General features: G+C 43.2%; 1 protein-coding gene across 3 annotated transcripts in view; it reads left to right on the top strand.

Annotated features, from left to right (window-relative positions):
• The window catches only part of LOC132406377 (Krueppel-like factor 1), a 51,089-nt gene that overhangs the window by 11,424 nt on the left and 26,130 nt on the right, over positions 1-13,535 (top strand). The gene's annotated exons all lie outside the window — the stretch shown is intronic.

The following is a 13,535-nucleotide window of genomic DNA, read 5'->3' on the forward strand; positions in this document are numbered from 1 at the left end:
TTTCTGGATGTCTAAGTCTGTTAAATCTATATTCTTTGGAATTTAGGAAGATAAGAGGTAGTCTTATTGAAATAGGAGGGCACAACAGGGGAGATGTTGAATGTTTCCACTGGGGGAGTCTTGAAAAGGAAGACAGAGATATAAGGTAAGATGGACATTATTACAATCTGAAGTGTAGTGCACAGGAATTTCTCCTCACGGAGGGCATGGAGTCTCTGGAATTTGCTCACCTGATGGGTTGAGAAGGCTGCATTGTTGAAGACGTTTGATGAGTAGGTAGATAAATTTCAGAGACAGGGAACTGGCAGAGAAGAGCATTGGAACAGAATGATCATGTTGAATGGCTGGGTGGGCCTGAGAACCGAGAGGCCTCCTCCTTCTATTTTGTTCCTACTGAGGTCTGGTTGCTCTGCTTATTGTACTCGAGTGTTATCTTTCCATAACAGGGCTTGTTTTGCTGTTGTTTGGTTGCTTGTTGTGTTCAGTGTTGTTCTGCCAAGCATTGTGGACATGCTATGTTGGCATTGGAATGTTGAGTGACACTTGCGGGCTGTCTTCAGCACATCCTTGGGTGTGTTGGTGGTTAATGCAAATGACACATTTCACTGTAGGTATGTTTCGAAGTACATGTGATAAAATAAATCTGAATCTAAATGTAAATTCTGCACATCTGTATATTGTGCACAGGAGTCTGTTCTATATACAGTGGATTGTGGTTAATTGGACAATCGTTTAATGGAAGCAGCTGCTTATTTGAGAGAACTATTAAAGAAAAAAAACTAATTGAGAAAATTATTTGGGACACTGTGCCACTTAATTGGGACAAGAGACTGTTGTGGAACAATTTCTAACTATCATTAGTCATGCAGCCGTTAGGCACTACACCGTGCCGTAGAGAGAACAGTTTTTAAAAAACATCCGTTGCTTGAATATGTGTTCAACAGGCAGTGTGTTTTTTTTTGCCACTGATAGTTGGCGGGAAATAAAGAATAAGACAATTCTGAACTGTTTTGCTGCCCGTGGTTTCAAGGATTCAGGCTTGGAGGTGCCAGAAAGGGTTGGGAGTAAAAACGAAATGATCTTACTACTTCAAGTTAGGAGCTAAGTTGAATTTGAAGGTATCACCAATCATCTTGAATATTACAATGAAAATGAAGATTTGGAGGATGCAATCTTTGAAAACATTATATGATGGCTGTCCGCTATCTACATTGGGTGTCTGTACTGATTTTGTTCACTTACAATCAATCAAAAGAATGTGGCGGAGTACACTGGATGAATTCCTCTATCAATATCTAATAGGAACTAATACACAGTTTTATAGTACTGTAGTAGTGTTATATTTTGTTCTTTATTTTACTTGGATACATAGTTTGTTTCTCAGTTAAATGGTAGCTATCTTTTAAAATACCTTTTTTAACAATTTCCGTGAAACTTTGGTTAACTGGAGCAGCTGCTTAATTAGTCTAAAATGTACTGGTCTCAATGTGTCCCAATCAATTGTGTTGTGCATATGTGTGTTACGTTATCTCAATGGCCACTTTATTAGGTACACCTGTTTCTTAATGTAAATATCTAATCAGCCACTCAAGGCCTAATAGCATGAAGAGGTGGTCAGGAAGTTTAGTTCAAATTTCAGGATGGGGCAGAAATATTATCTAAGTGACTTTAGTTGGTGCCAGACAGGGTGGTTTGCTGGAGGAACTCAGCAGGTCAGGTAGCATCTGTGGAGAGAAATAAACAGCTGACGTGTTGGACCAAGACCCTTCGCGATGACAAGAATTTGATCTTTATCTTTCAGAGTTTAGAAAAATAAGCAGTGATCTTCTCCAAATAGACAACTTTCTACAGGGGCATGGCTGAGTAGATGTGGAGATGTTTTTGCTAGTGGGGACGTCCTGAACAAAATACAAGATAAAGTGTTGGGTGCGGGGGGGGGGGGGGTGTCATTTAAAACTGAGGTGTGTGAGACTCTTCCAGTGAGGTGTTGTGGACTTCCGGATTTCTCAACTCCAAAGAGTTGTGGAGTCTGGATCATTAGAGATAAATAAATTTAAGAAAGAGAGGGGAATTAAGGTTAATGGAGAACTGGCACAGAAGAGGAAATGGACCTGGGGGGGGGTGCCAGATCAGCCATTGTTACATTGAATGACAGGGTAGGCTTGTGGAGTTGAGAGCTCAGCTTCTGCCTCTACCTTTTGGTGTTCCTCTGTAGCAGTGGCCAGCCACATGGCTGACTGTTTTCCCAGAACCCAGGCTTACAAATGAGAGCCGAGTCGGGAGGAGGTGCATCCAAATTCAACAAAGCTCAGCAAGTGTTTCCCCAGCCTGCTGAATATATATCTATGATTCAGCTTTCAGACAAAGACACCTAATTCACTTTCACTGATAGACAAACCATTCGAATTTACAGCGAGTGAGGTATGTGAACCTAAAAAGGGAGCAGGGAGAGGACATTTGCCCCTTCCCTCCCCTCAGTCAATACAATCACAGACAGTCTTTCTCCCAGAGTGGCAATGTCAAATACTTGAGCATGCTGCTTTACGGTGTCAAGGAGAAAGGTTTAAGGAATTTTTATGAGGCAGCTTTCTTTTCAAGGAAGGGGTGGGTGCCTGAAACACCCCGTTAGAGGAGGAGGTAGATGCAGATACAGTGTCAATTTGCAGTGGAGTCGAGATTTCATTCCAAATGCTCCCGCTCTGGTCTTTGTTCTTGACCCAGTTCCAGATGGAAAAGGCTGGGCACCAGCTTACCTGCCACTGAGGACATTTTTTTAGCTTAACTCAGATGTGAGGATGCTCAGGAGGTGGCATTGAGAAATATCAGCTGGTTAGATAATGGTGAATCTCGACTGGGGAAAATAATGCTATTGTGTAATGAAGGTTGTAAGGCTTTTAATTGCAATTGCATGCTATTATCCACTCCAATTTGCCTAGTGTCTCAAAGGTCAAAAGCAGATGCAATTTAGTTGGCTGCTCACTCAACCCTGGAACATCTCTGAACAGCGAAGATGCATATATCAGGATGCTCTTCATTAACTTCAGTTCAGCGTTCAATAAGACCATACAATGTAGGAGTAGAATTAGGCCATTTGGCCCATCGAGTCTGCTCCACCATTTCATCATGGCTGATCCAATTTTCCTTTCAGCCCCAATCTCCTGTCTTCTCCCTGTATCACTTCATGCCCTGACCAATCAAGAATCTATCAAGCAACACACACAGAATGCTGGAGGGACTCGGCAAACCAGGCAGCATCTATGGAAAAAAGGTTTCTGGCCAAAACCCATTGGCAGGACATCAATCAATGTATCAATGTTGGTCTTAATTATAAATAAAGACCTGGCCTCCACAATGGCCTGTGGCAAAAGATTCCATGAATTCACCACTCTCTGGCTGAAGAAATTCCTTTTCATCTCCATTCTAAAAGGACACCCCTCTACCCTGTGGCTGTGTCCTCTGGTCTCGGACTCTCTCACCATAGGAAAAATCCTCTGCACAACCACTCTATCAAGGCCTTTCTTTCACCATTCGATAGGTTTCAATGAGGTCACCCCTCATTCTTCTGAATTCCAGTGAATACAGGCCCAGAGCCATCAGACGTGCTTCACATGACAAGCCATTCAATCCTGGAATCATTTTCTTGAATCTCCTTTGAACCCCATCGGGTTTCAGCACATCCTTTCCAAGGAAAGGGGCCTAAAACTGCTCACGATACTCACTAGTGCTTTACAGAGGCCTCACCAGTGGTTTAAAATGTCTCAATATTACATCCTTGCTTTTATATTCGAGTCCTCTTGAAATGAATACTAACATCACATTTGCTTTCTTCACCGCAAACTCAGCCTGCAGATTAACTTTTATGGAATCCTGCAGAAGGACCCCAAAATCCCTCTGTGCCTCAGTTTTTTGGTATTTTCTCTCCATTCAGAAAATAGTCAACTCTTTGATTCCTTCTATAAAAGTGCATGGCCAGACACTTCCCAAGACTGTAACCTGTCTGCCATTTCTTTGCCCATTTTCCTACTCTTGTCTTTGTGTAGCCTCTCTACTTCCTCAAAACTACCTGCCCCTCCACCTATCTTCATAGGTTCTGCAAACTTTTCAACAAAGCTATCAATCCCATCATCCAAATCATTGACATATAAAAGGAATTGGTCCCAACATAGACCCTGGTTGTACACCACTAGTCTCCAGCAGCAAACTGGTGCCAGATCCCAGGTCACTTTATCCCCACTCTTTGCCTTCTGCCAATCAGATACTGCTTTATCCATACTTGAATACCATCATCTCCTCAAAACTAATCAATAAGCTTCAAGGCCTTGGCCACAATATCTCTTTGTGCAATTAGATTCTAGATTTCCTCATTTGCAGATCCCAGTCAGTTCAGGTAGGTAACAACATCTCCTCCCTAATCTCCATCAGCACAGGTTAGCCCCTGCTCTACCAGCTTTACACCTATGACTGTGTGGCTAAGCACAGCTCCAATGCCATATTCAGGTTTGCTGACATCATCATTGTCATTGGCTGAATCAGAGGTAGTGACCAATCAGCATATAGAAGGGAGATTGAACATCTGGCTGAGTGGTGCCACAACAACCACTTCTCACTCAACATTAGTAAGACCAAGGAACTGATTATGGACTTCAGGAGAAGGAAACCAGGGGTCCATGAGCCAATCCTCCTTTGAGGGATCAGACGTGGAGAGAGTCAGCAACTTTGAATTTCTCAGTGTTATCATTTCTTAGAGGATCTGACCTGGGTCCCGCACGTAAGTGTCATTGCAAAGAAAGATGTCATCTAAAACTTTGACAAACTTCTGTAGATGTGTGGTGGAGAGTATGTTGACTGGTTGCATATCAGCCTAGAATTGAAATAGCAGGGCCCTTGAACAGAAATGCCCTCAAAAACTAGTGGATACAGCCCAACCTATCACAGGGTAAAGCCCTCCCCGCCATTGAGCATATCTACACAAGATGCTGCCACCAGGAAGACGTATTCATCATCCCCATCATCCTCTCTTCTCACTGCTGCCTTCGAACCCACGCACCCGGTTCAGAAAGTTATTACCCTTCAACCTTCAGGCTCTTGAACCTGATGGGATAACTTCACTCAACTTCACCTGCCCCTTCACTGAACTGTTCCCACAACCAATGGACTCACTTTCAAGGACTCTTCATCTCATGTACTTGAAATTTATTGCTTGCTTGCTTGTTTGTTTGTTTATTTATTTATTATTTCAATTTTTATTCAATTTATAATTGCACAATTTGTTGTCGTTCCACATTGGTTGGTTGTCTGTCCTGTTGGGTGCTGTCTTCCATCGATTCTGCCATGTTTCTTGTACTTACTCTGAATGCCTGCAAGAAAAGGAACCTCTATGGTGACGTTTATGTACTTAGATTATCCTGAATGAGCTGGCTGCAAGGTTTTGAACAGGCCAGTCGGTTGTATTTTTATATTACCAGAATGTCCCAAAACCTTTTAAAATGCAATCACTGTTGTAATGAAAGAATCAGATTAATGTATATTATCACTGACATATGTCATGAAATGTATCATTTTGTGGCAGCAGTTTATAAAAATATTACTGTAAGTTATAATAAGCAATATAAATAAGTAGTGCAAAAAGAGAGCATGATCTGTTCAGATGGTGGAGGGGAAGAAGCTGATCCTAAACCATTGAGCATGTGTTTTCAAGCTCCTGTACCTCTTTGTTGATGGTAGCAATGAACAAAGGACACGCCCTGGGTGGCGACGGCCCTTGAGGATGGATGCCACCTTCTCTTCCTGAGGCATCATCCTGGATGGAGGGGTGGCTAGTGTCCATGATGGAGCAAGATGAGTCTGCAACAGCCAAAGAAAGGCAACAGCAATTTGTAGACAGCAACTTCCCATAAACAAGGATATACCAAAGACCAGATCCTTCACTTTAAGTGGTTGGATGGGGATGGATAGGGCACAAAATTCTCCTTTCTGAACAACTCCATTGGAATTCATCTCTCTGACTAAATGAGTAGTTATGCCTATACTTTAATAGTGGCACTTTGGATGAGTGGGGCTTTTAACCCATATTCTCATGAGCTATATCCCGTTAGTGACACATTTATCTGTCACTGCCTCCCTGCTCCACTCCCTTACCTGGCACTACTTGCCTGTCACCTTGCATTCTTCCTCAGTCCACCAGTCACCCTGGCCCCTGTCTCACCATTCCCTCTCTCCCTTTGCCCCGCCATCTTCACTCTCAGTCCGGATGCAAGGTTTCGATGCAAAGTGTCAACGATTCCCTTCCTCAGATGCTGCCCAGCCCACTGAGTTCTTCCAGCAGACTGCTCCTCCAATTGGCTGCTGTCCAACCTGCTTGTTATTTCCAACTTTCTTTACTTTAATTCACACCATCCACAGTTAGTTTTATTAATTTTCAGACTTCAGTGATTAGTTTAATTTGTCACATGTACATCAAAACTATTGTGTCAACAGCTATAGTCTGAGGATTTGCTGGAGGTAGCCTGCAAGTGTTGTCAATCTACCAATGCCAACATAGCAAGCCCACGACTTACTGTATGTAGCAAGCCCACGACTGCCTATATGTTTTTGGAGTGTGAGACGAAACCGGAGCACCCGGAGGAAACCCACGCGGTCATGGGGAGAACATACATACTCCTTACAGGCAATGAATGGTGAGAATCCAATCCTGACCTAAGGTTGCTGGCGCTGTAACCCAATTGCACTAACTGCTGTGCTACATGTAAGGCTTCCAGACAGTTCCTGAACCAGGGTGAATTTGGCACAGGCAGCGAGTCAGAGAGTGAATCTCGGATGTAAATGAAGTCAGACCAGAAAACTTCCCCCTCTGCATCCTGTTTCCAGCCTATGTCAGCAAATAACTTCTGTAATTAGCTGATGTTCCTGACTGCGTGAGCACAATGCTGACAAACCTGTTGGGTCGAAGAGGAATCTGGTGATTTGTCTCATTACTGAGATCACACAAGCACCATGTTTGGCTTCACTCTCCTTCACTGTATACCCCAACAGCAAACTAGTTCAAGCCAATACACCTGATACCCTCTGCAAGAGGTAAACCATTTGCAAGCTTGCTAATTCAATGCAATCAATATTAAGTAAAGACAATTAATTCATTTTGCTCAACCGTGGTTGCCTGTGAGTCAGGAGATTGGCATGTAAGTCTGTGCAGAGGGAGTGCTGCCTTGTGGGAGGAGAGGAGAAGTGATGAACCCTGTTAGACAGAGACAGAGCTACGTGGGGAAGGAATGGGCAGTTCTCCTGTATGTCGTGGACTGGTTCAATTCCTCCAGCATTTTGGGTGTTACTCTGGTTATTGGTATTGGTGTATTAAACTGGAGAAGATTCAAAGGACGTTCAGGAAAATGATTCCAGGATTGAATGGCTTGTCATATAAAGAACATTTGATAGCTTTTGGCCTGTATTATCTAGAATTTGGAAGAAAAAGTGGTGTTCTCATCGAAAACTATTAAATGGTGAAAGAGCTTGATAGAGTGGATGTGGAGAGAATGTTTCCTATGGTGGGAGGGTCTAATACCAGAGGACACACTCTCAGAATAGAGGGGTATTCTTTTAGAATGGAGATGAGGTATTTCTTTAGCCAAAGAATAGTGAGTCTGTGGATTTCTTTGCCACAGGCAGCTGTGGAGGCCAAGTACTTATGTATGTTTAAGGCAGAGGTTAATAGGTTCTGGATTGATCAGGGCATGAAGGGATATGGGGAGAAGACAGGAGAATGGGACTGAGAGGAAAAGTGGATGAGCCATGATGAAATGGCGCAGCAGACTCGATTGGCCAAATGGACTAATTCTGCTCCTATATCTTATGGTCTTGTTACTGCCACATGTACGAAGATACAGTGACAAGCTTGCCTTGCATACTGTTCATACAGATCAATCCATTACACAGAGCATCGAGATAGACCAAGGTGAAAATAAAAATGCAAAATGGAGCGCAACAGCCACAGAGCGAGTGCAGTGTAGGTAAACAATAAAGTACACAATCATTAACAACGTAGACTGTGAGGTGAATTTTTCTTTTTACAAGAGGTCCTTTTACAGTCTGAAAACAGCAAGTGTCCTTGAGCCTGTAATATATGCCTTCGGGCTTTTGTATCTTTTGCATGATTCGGGGGTGGAGGGAGGAGAAAATGCCCAGGGAGGTGTAGAGTCTTTCATTATGCTGGCTGCTTTACTGAGGCAGTGAGAAGTATAGACAGGGTCTATGGAGGGGAGGCTGCTTTCCACGATATGCTGAGCTGCGCCCACAACTCTCTGCAGTTTCTTGCGGTCACATACAGATGTTTCCATACCTCGCCATTATACATCCAGATAGGATGCTTTCCTTCCAAAATGCAATGTTACTGAAATACTTAATCATTTATTTACGTTAACCTCAGTGCACCATCTGGATCATTTGTGACCCATCAGAGATCCTGAGGCATTGACATTTGGACATCACTTCACCTCACTTCTCTGGCACCCTGGCTCGATCCTGACCTTGGGCACTTTCTATGCAGAGTTCGTACGTGTTTCGCCCTCACATTGCTCCTGTTCTCTCTCAAATCCCCGTGACAGACAGGTTGATCATTATTTTAGCAACTGTGACTTGCCCCTGGTGTAGGTGAATGGTAGGACAATCAGAAGCACGTGGGATGGAAGGTATAACTGGGAAAGTTGGACTGGCCCATTAGCAAACACTATCTCAGTGGGCTGAATGACCTCTTTCTACATTTACTGAGTGTGTGTGTGTGTGTGTGGTCTTCTGCTGCTGCAGCCCATCCACTTCAAGCTTTGATGTGTTGTGCATTCAGAGACACTCCTCTGCACACCACTGTTGTAACATGTAGTTATTTGAGTTACTATCGCCTTCCTGTCAGCTTCAACCAGTCTGGCCATTCTCCTCTGACCTCTCTGACTAACAATATTTTTTGGCCATAGAACTGCTGCTCACTGGCTGTTTTTTTTTTCATTTTTCACACTATTCTCTGTAAACTCTAGAGACTGTTGTGGATGAAAATCCCAGGAGATCATTAATTTCTGAGATACTCAGACCACCCTATCTGGCACCAACAACCATTCACAGTCAAAGTCACTTGGATCACCTTTCTTCCCTATTCTGATACTTTGTCTGAACAACAACTGAACCTCTTGACCATGTCTACGTGTTCTCATCCTTTGAGATGCTGTCACAACATTGGCTAATTAGATATTTGCATTAGTGAGCAGTTGTACCTAATAAAGTGGTCACTGAGTGTATGTTGTAAGGAAATAGAGAATTAATATGACAAATATTGGGATGCCCCAAGACCTTGAATAGCAGTATGTTGCTACCTTCTAACTAAAGGACTGGATGTGATTGAGTATGGCAATTATTGAAGCATCATCTGGTTTATTACTGAGTGGCAAGCAATCTGCTGGAAGAACTCAGTGGGTCAAGCAGCATCTCTGGGGGTAAGGAGAGGTGGGGAGGGGGAATATCGATGGTTCAGGTTTATCTCTGCGCTGGGGCTGAGGGTCTATTTAGTGATTTAGCAAAAAAGCTGCCAGCTTGAAGACCAAGTTGGGTGATTGTGATCTCAGGTAGGATGTCTTTGGAGTGTTGGGTGGTCCGTCGGTTGTTGAGTGTGAGGGAAGTGGTAGGTAATGTCTCTGCGTCTGTGCCTGAGTCACTGAGCAGCAGTGGGTTTGAACCATTATGTGTGAGAGCCACCTGTGAAGTATTGTTTATCTACTCCTTTTAGCAGAATATGGACATTGACCCTCATCGTTAATTATTAAGGATGAGGTCTCGAGATACTTGGAGGCACGTGATAAAATAGGCCATAGTTAGCATGGTTTCCTCAAGGGAAAATCTTGCCTGACAAATCTGTTGGAATTCTTTGAAGAACTAACAAGCAGGGTAAACAAAGGAGAATCGGTTGATGTTGTGTACTTGGATTTTCAGAAGGCCTTTGACAAGGTGCCACACGTGATGCTGCTTAACAAGCTACGAGCCCATGGCTTTGCAGGAAAGATTCTGGCATGGATAAAGCAGTGTTTGATTGGCAGGATGCAAAGAGGAGGGATAAAGGGAGCGTTTTCTGATAGGCTGCTGTGTTCCACAGGGGTCTGTGTAGGGATAGATACTTTTTATGTTAGATGCCAGTGTTTTGGAAGATGGAATTGATGGCTTTGTTGCAAAGTTTGCAGATAATGTGAAAATAGATGGAAGGGCAAGTAGTTTTGAGGAAGTAGAGAGGCTACAGAAGGACTTAGACAGAGTAGGAGAAAGAGCAAAGAAACGGCAGATGGAATACAATGTCAGGAAGTGCATGGCCATGCACTTTGGTGGAAGAAGTAAAAAGGTTGACTATTTTCTAAATGGCAAGAAGATACAAAAAACTGAGGTACAAAGAGACTTGGGAGTCCTTGTGCAAGTTTCCCTAAAAGTTGTTACAGGTTGAGTCTGTGGAGAGGAAGGCAAATGCGATGTTGGCATTCATTTCAAGAGGATTAGAGTATAGAAGCAAGGATGGAATATTGATACCTTATAAGGCACTGGTGAGGCCTCACTTAGAGTATTGTGAGCAAGTTTGGGCCCCTTATCTTAGAAAGGATGTGCTGAAACTGGAGAGGGTACAAAGGAGGTTCACGAAAATGATTCCAGGATTGAACAGCTTGTAACATGAAGAGTGTTTGATAGCGCTGGGTCAGTATTGACTAAAATTTAGAAGATTGAGGGGTGACCTCATTGAAATCTATTGAATGGTGAAAGGCCTTGATAGAGTGGATGTGGGGAGGATGTGTCCTATGGTAGGAGAGTGTAAGAACAGAGGAAACTGCCTCAGAATAGAAGTGTGTGCTTTTAGAACAGAGATGAGGAGGAATTTCTTTAGCCCGAGAATGGTGAATCTGTGGAATTCTTTTCCACAGGCAGCTGTGGAGGCCAAGTCTGTATGTATATTTAAGACAGAGATTAATAGATTCTAGATTGGTTAGGGCATGATGGTAAACTGGGAGAAGGTAGGAGATTGGGACAGAGAAAAATTGGATCAACCATGTTAAAATGGTGAAGCAGACTCGATGGGTCAAATGGCCTAATTCGGCTCTTGTATCTTATGGTTGTATGGTCTTATTAATTGGTAAAGCCAATATTTGTTGCTCACCCCTAATCTCTCTTCAGTAAGTGGTATTTAAGGTTCAGCCACACTGGTGATCCTGGAGTTACATATTGACGAGACAAAGCAGGGAGGGTAAACAGAACATTACAGCACAGCAGGGGTCCTCCGGTCCATGACATGCCAACCTTTTAACCTGTTCTAAGATCAATCTAATCCTTCTGTCCTTCGTAGCCTACCATTTTCCTCTCATCCGCCTGCCTATCTAAGAGTTTCGTAAATGCCCCTAATTTTTCTGCTTTGGCAGGGTGTTCCACACACTCACCTTCTCTGTACAAAAAAATCTTGCTTCTGGTATCCACACTATACTTTCCAATCACCTTAAAATTATGCCCCCTTGTATTAGCCATTTCTGCCTGGAATAAAAGACTTTGGCCGGCCTTCATCCAAAGAGAAAAGCCCTAGCTTGGTCAACCATGTTCATAAGACATGCTCCCTAATCCAGAGAGCATCCTGGTAAATCTCTGCATCCCCTCTAAAAGTTCCACATCCTCTGGTGATTTCTTTCCCTGGAGAATATTAGTGAACCATGTGGGTGTCTACAACTATTTGTAGTCTTTATTGCTTCTGATTAGTTTTTTTTGTCAGGTTTTTAACGTTTGCTGTTATCCCTTCTCTGCTCAGTTATCAGGGTGTCTATCAGTCTCGGGTCTGTACTCACTGGAGTTTAGAAGATTGAGGGAGGAACTCATTGAAACCTATTGATTATTGAAAGGCCTAGGTAGTGTACACTGAGGAAATTTCCAGTTGGGGTAGAGTCTAGGACCCGATGGCACAGCCTCAGAATACAAGGATTTCAAAGTTCAAGTAAATTTATTATCAAAGTGCATATATGTCATCTTGAACAACCATGAGATACATTTTCTTGTGGGCTTACTATAGATAGAACAATAACCATAACAGAATCAGTGAAAGGACTGCACCAAATGGGGGTTCAGCAGGACTGCAAAAGACAACAAACTATGCAAATACACAGAGAGAAATAATAATAAATAAGTGAGCAATAAGTATTGAAAATATGAGATGAAGAGCTCTTGAAAGGAGTCACGTGGAACATTTCTGTGATGGGGCAAGTGAAGGTGAGCGAAGTTATCTCCTCTAGTTCAGGAGCCTGATGGTTGAGGGGTAATAACTGTTCCTGAACCTGGTGGTGTGAGTCCTGAGGCTCCTGTACCTTCTTCCTGATGGCAGCAGCAAGAATAGAGCATGGCTTGGATGGTGGGGGTCCCTGATGATGGATGCAACTTTCCTGTGGCAGTGTTTCATGTAAATGTGCTCAAAGGTGGATAGGACTTTACCCACGATGGATTGGGCCACATTCACTACTTTTTTTGTGTTGCTTTTTGGTCGAGGGCTTTGGTGTTCCCATACCAGGCTCTGATGCAGCCAGTCAATACACTCTCCACCACACATCTACAGAAGTTTGTCAAAGTTTTAGATGTCATGCCAAATTTCTGCAAACTCCTAAGGAGTGGTGCTGCCATGCTTTTTTCATAATTGCCCTTACGTGCTGGGCCCAGGACAGATCCTCCAAAAATAATAACACCGAGGAATTTAAAGTTGCTGACCCTCTCCACCTCTGATCCTCTGAGCACTGGCACATGGACCTTTGCTTTCCTCCTCTTGAAATCCATAATCAGCTCCTTGGTCTTGTTGACATTGAGTAAGAGGTTGTTGCTATGGCACCACTCAGCCAGATTTTCAATCTCCCTCCTAAATGCTGATTTGTCACCCCCCTTGATTCGATGTACAATGGCAGTGTCGTCAGCGAAGTTGAATATGGCATTAGACTTGTGCTTAGCCAAACGAGGAGAGCAGAGACCTAAACACACAACATTATGGTGCACTTGTGATGATGGAGACCGTGGAAGAGATGTTGCTAATCTGAACTGACTGGGGTCGGCAAGTGAGGAAATCAAGGATCTCATTGCATAAGGGTGTATTGAGGCCTAGGTCTTGGAGCTTATTGACTAATTTTGAGGTGATGATGGTATTAAATGCTGATTTTCAGCTGATAAAGAGCATTCTGATGTTTGCATCTTTGCTATCCAGATGTTCTAGGTATGAGTGAGTTTCTGTCTAGTGCAGGGATGAGGAGGAATTTCTTTTGCCTGAACGTGGTGAATCTGTAGAATTCATTTCCACAGATGGCTGTGGAGGCCAAGTCATTGGGTATATTTAAAGTGGAGTTTGATGGGTTCTTAATTAGTAAGGGCATCAAGGGTTACAGGGAGAATAGGATTAGTAATTCAGCCACGATGGAATGGCAGAAGACTTGATGGGCTGAATAGCCTAATTCTGCTCTGATGCCTTGTGACTTAATGTGCCATATCTACTTCTTCCCCCACAAGGAGTG

This window comes from Hypanus sabinus, chromosome 16 (genome assembly GCF_030144855.1).
Source record: "Hypanus sabinus isolate sHypSab1 chromosome 16, sHypSab1.hap1, whole genome shotgun sequence".
Lineage (NCBI taxonomy): Eukaryota > Metazoa > Chordata > Chondrichthyes > Myliobatiformes > Dasyatidae > Hypanus > Hypanus sabinus.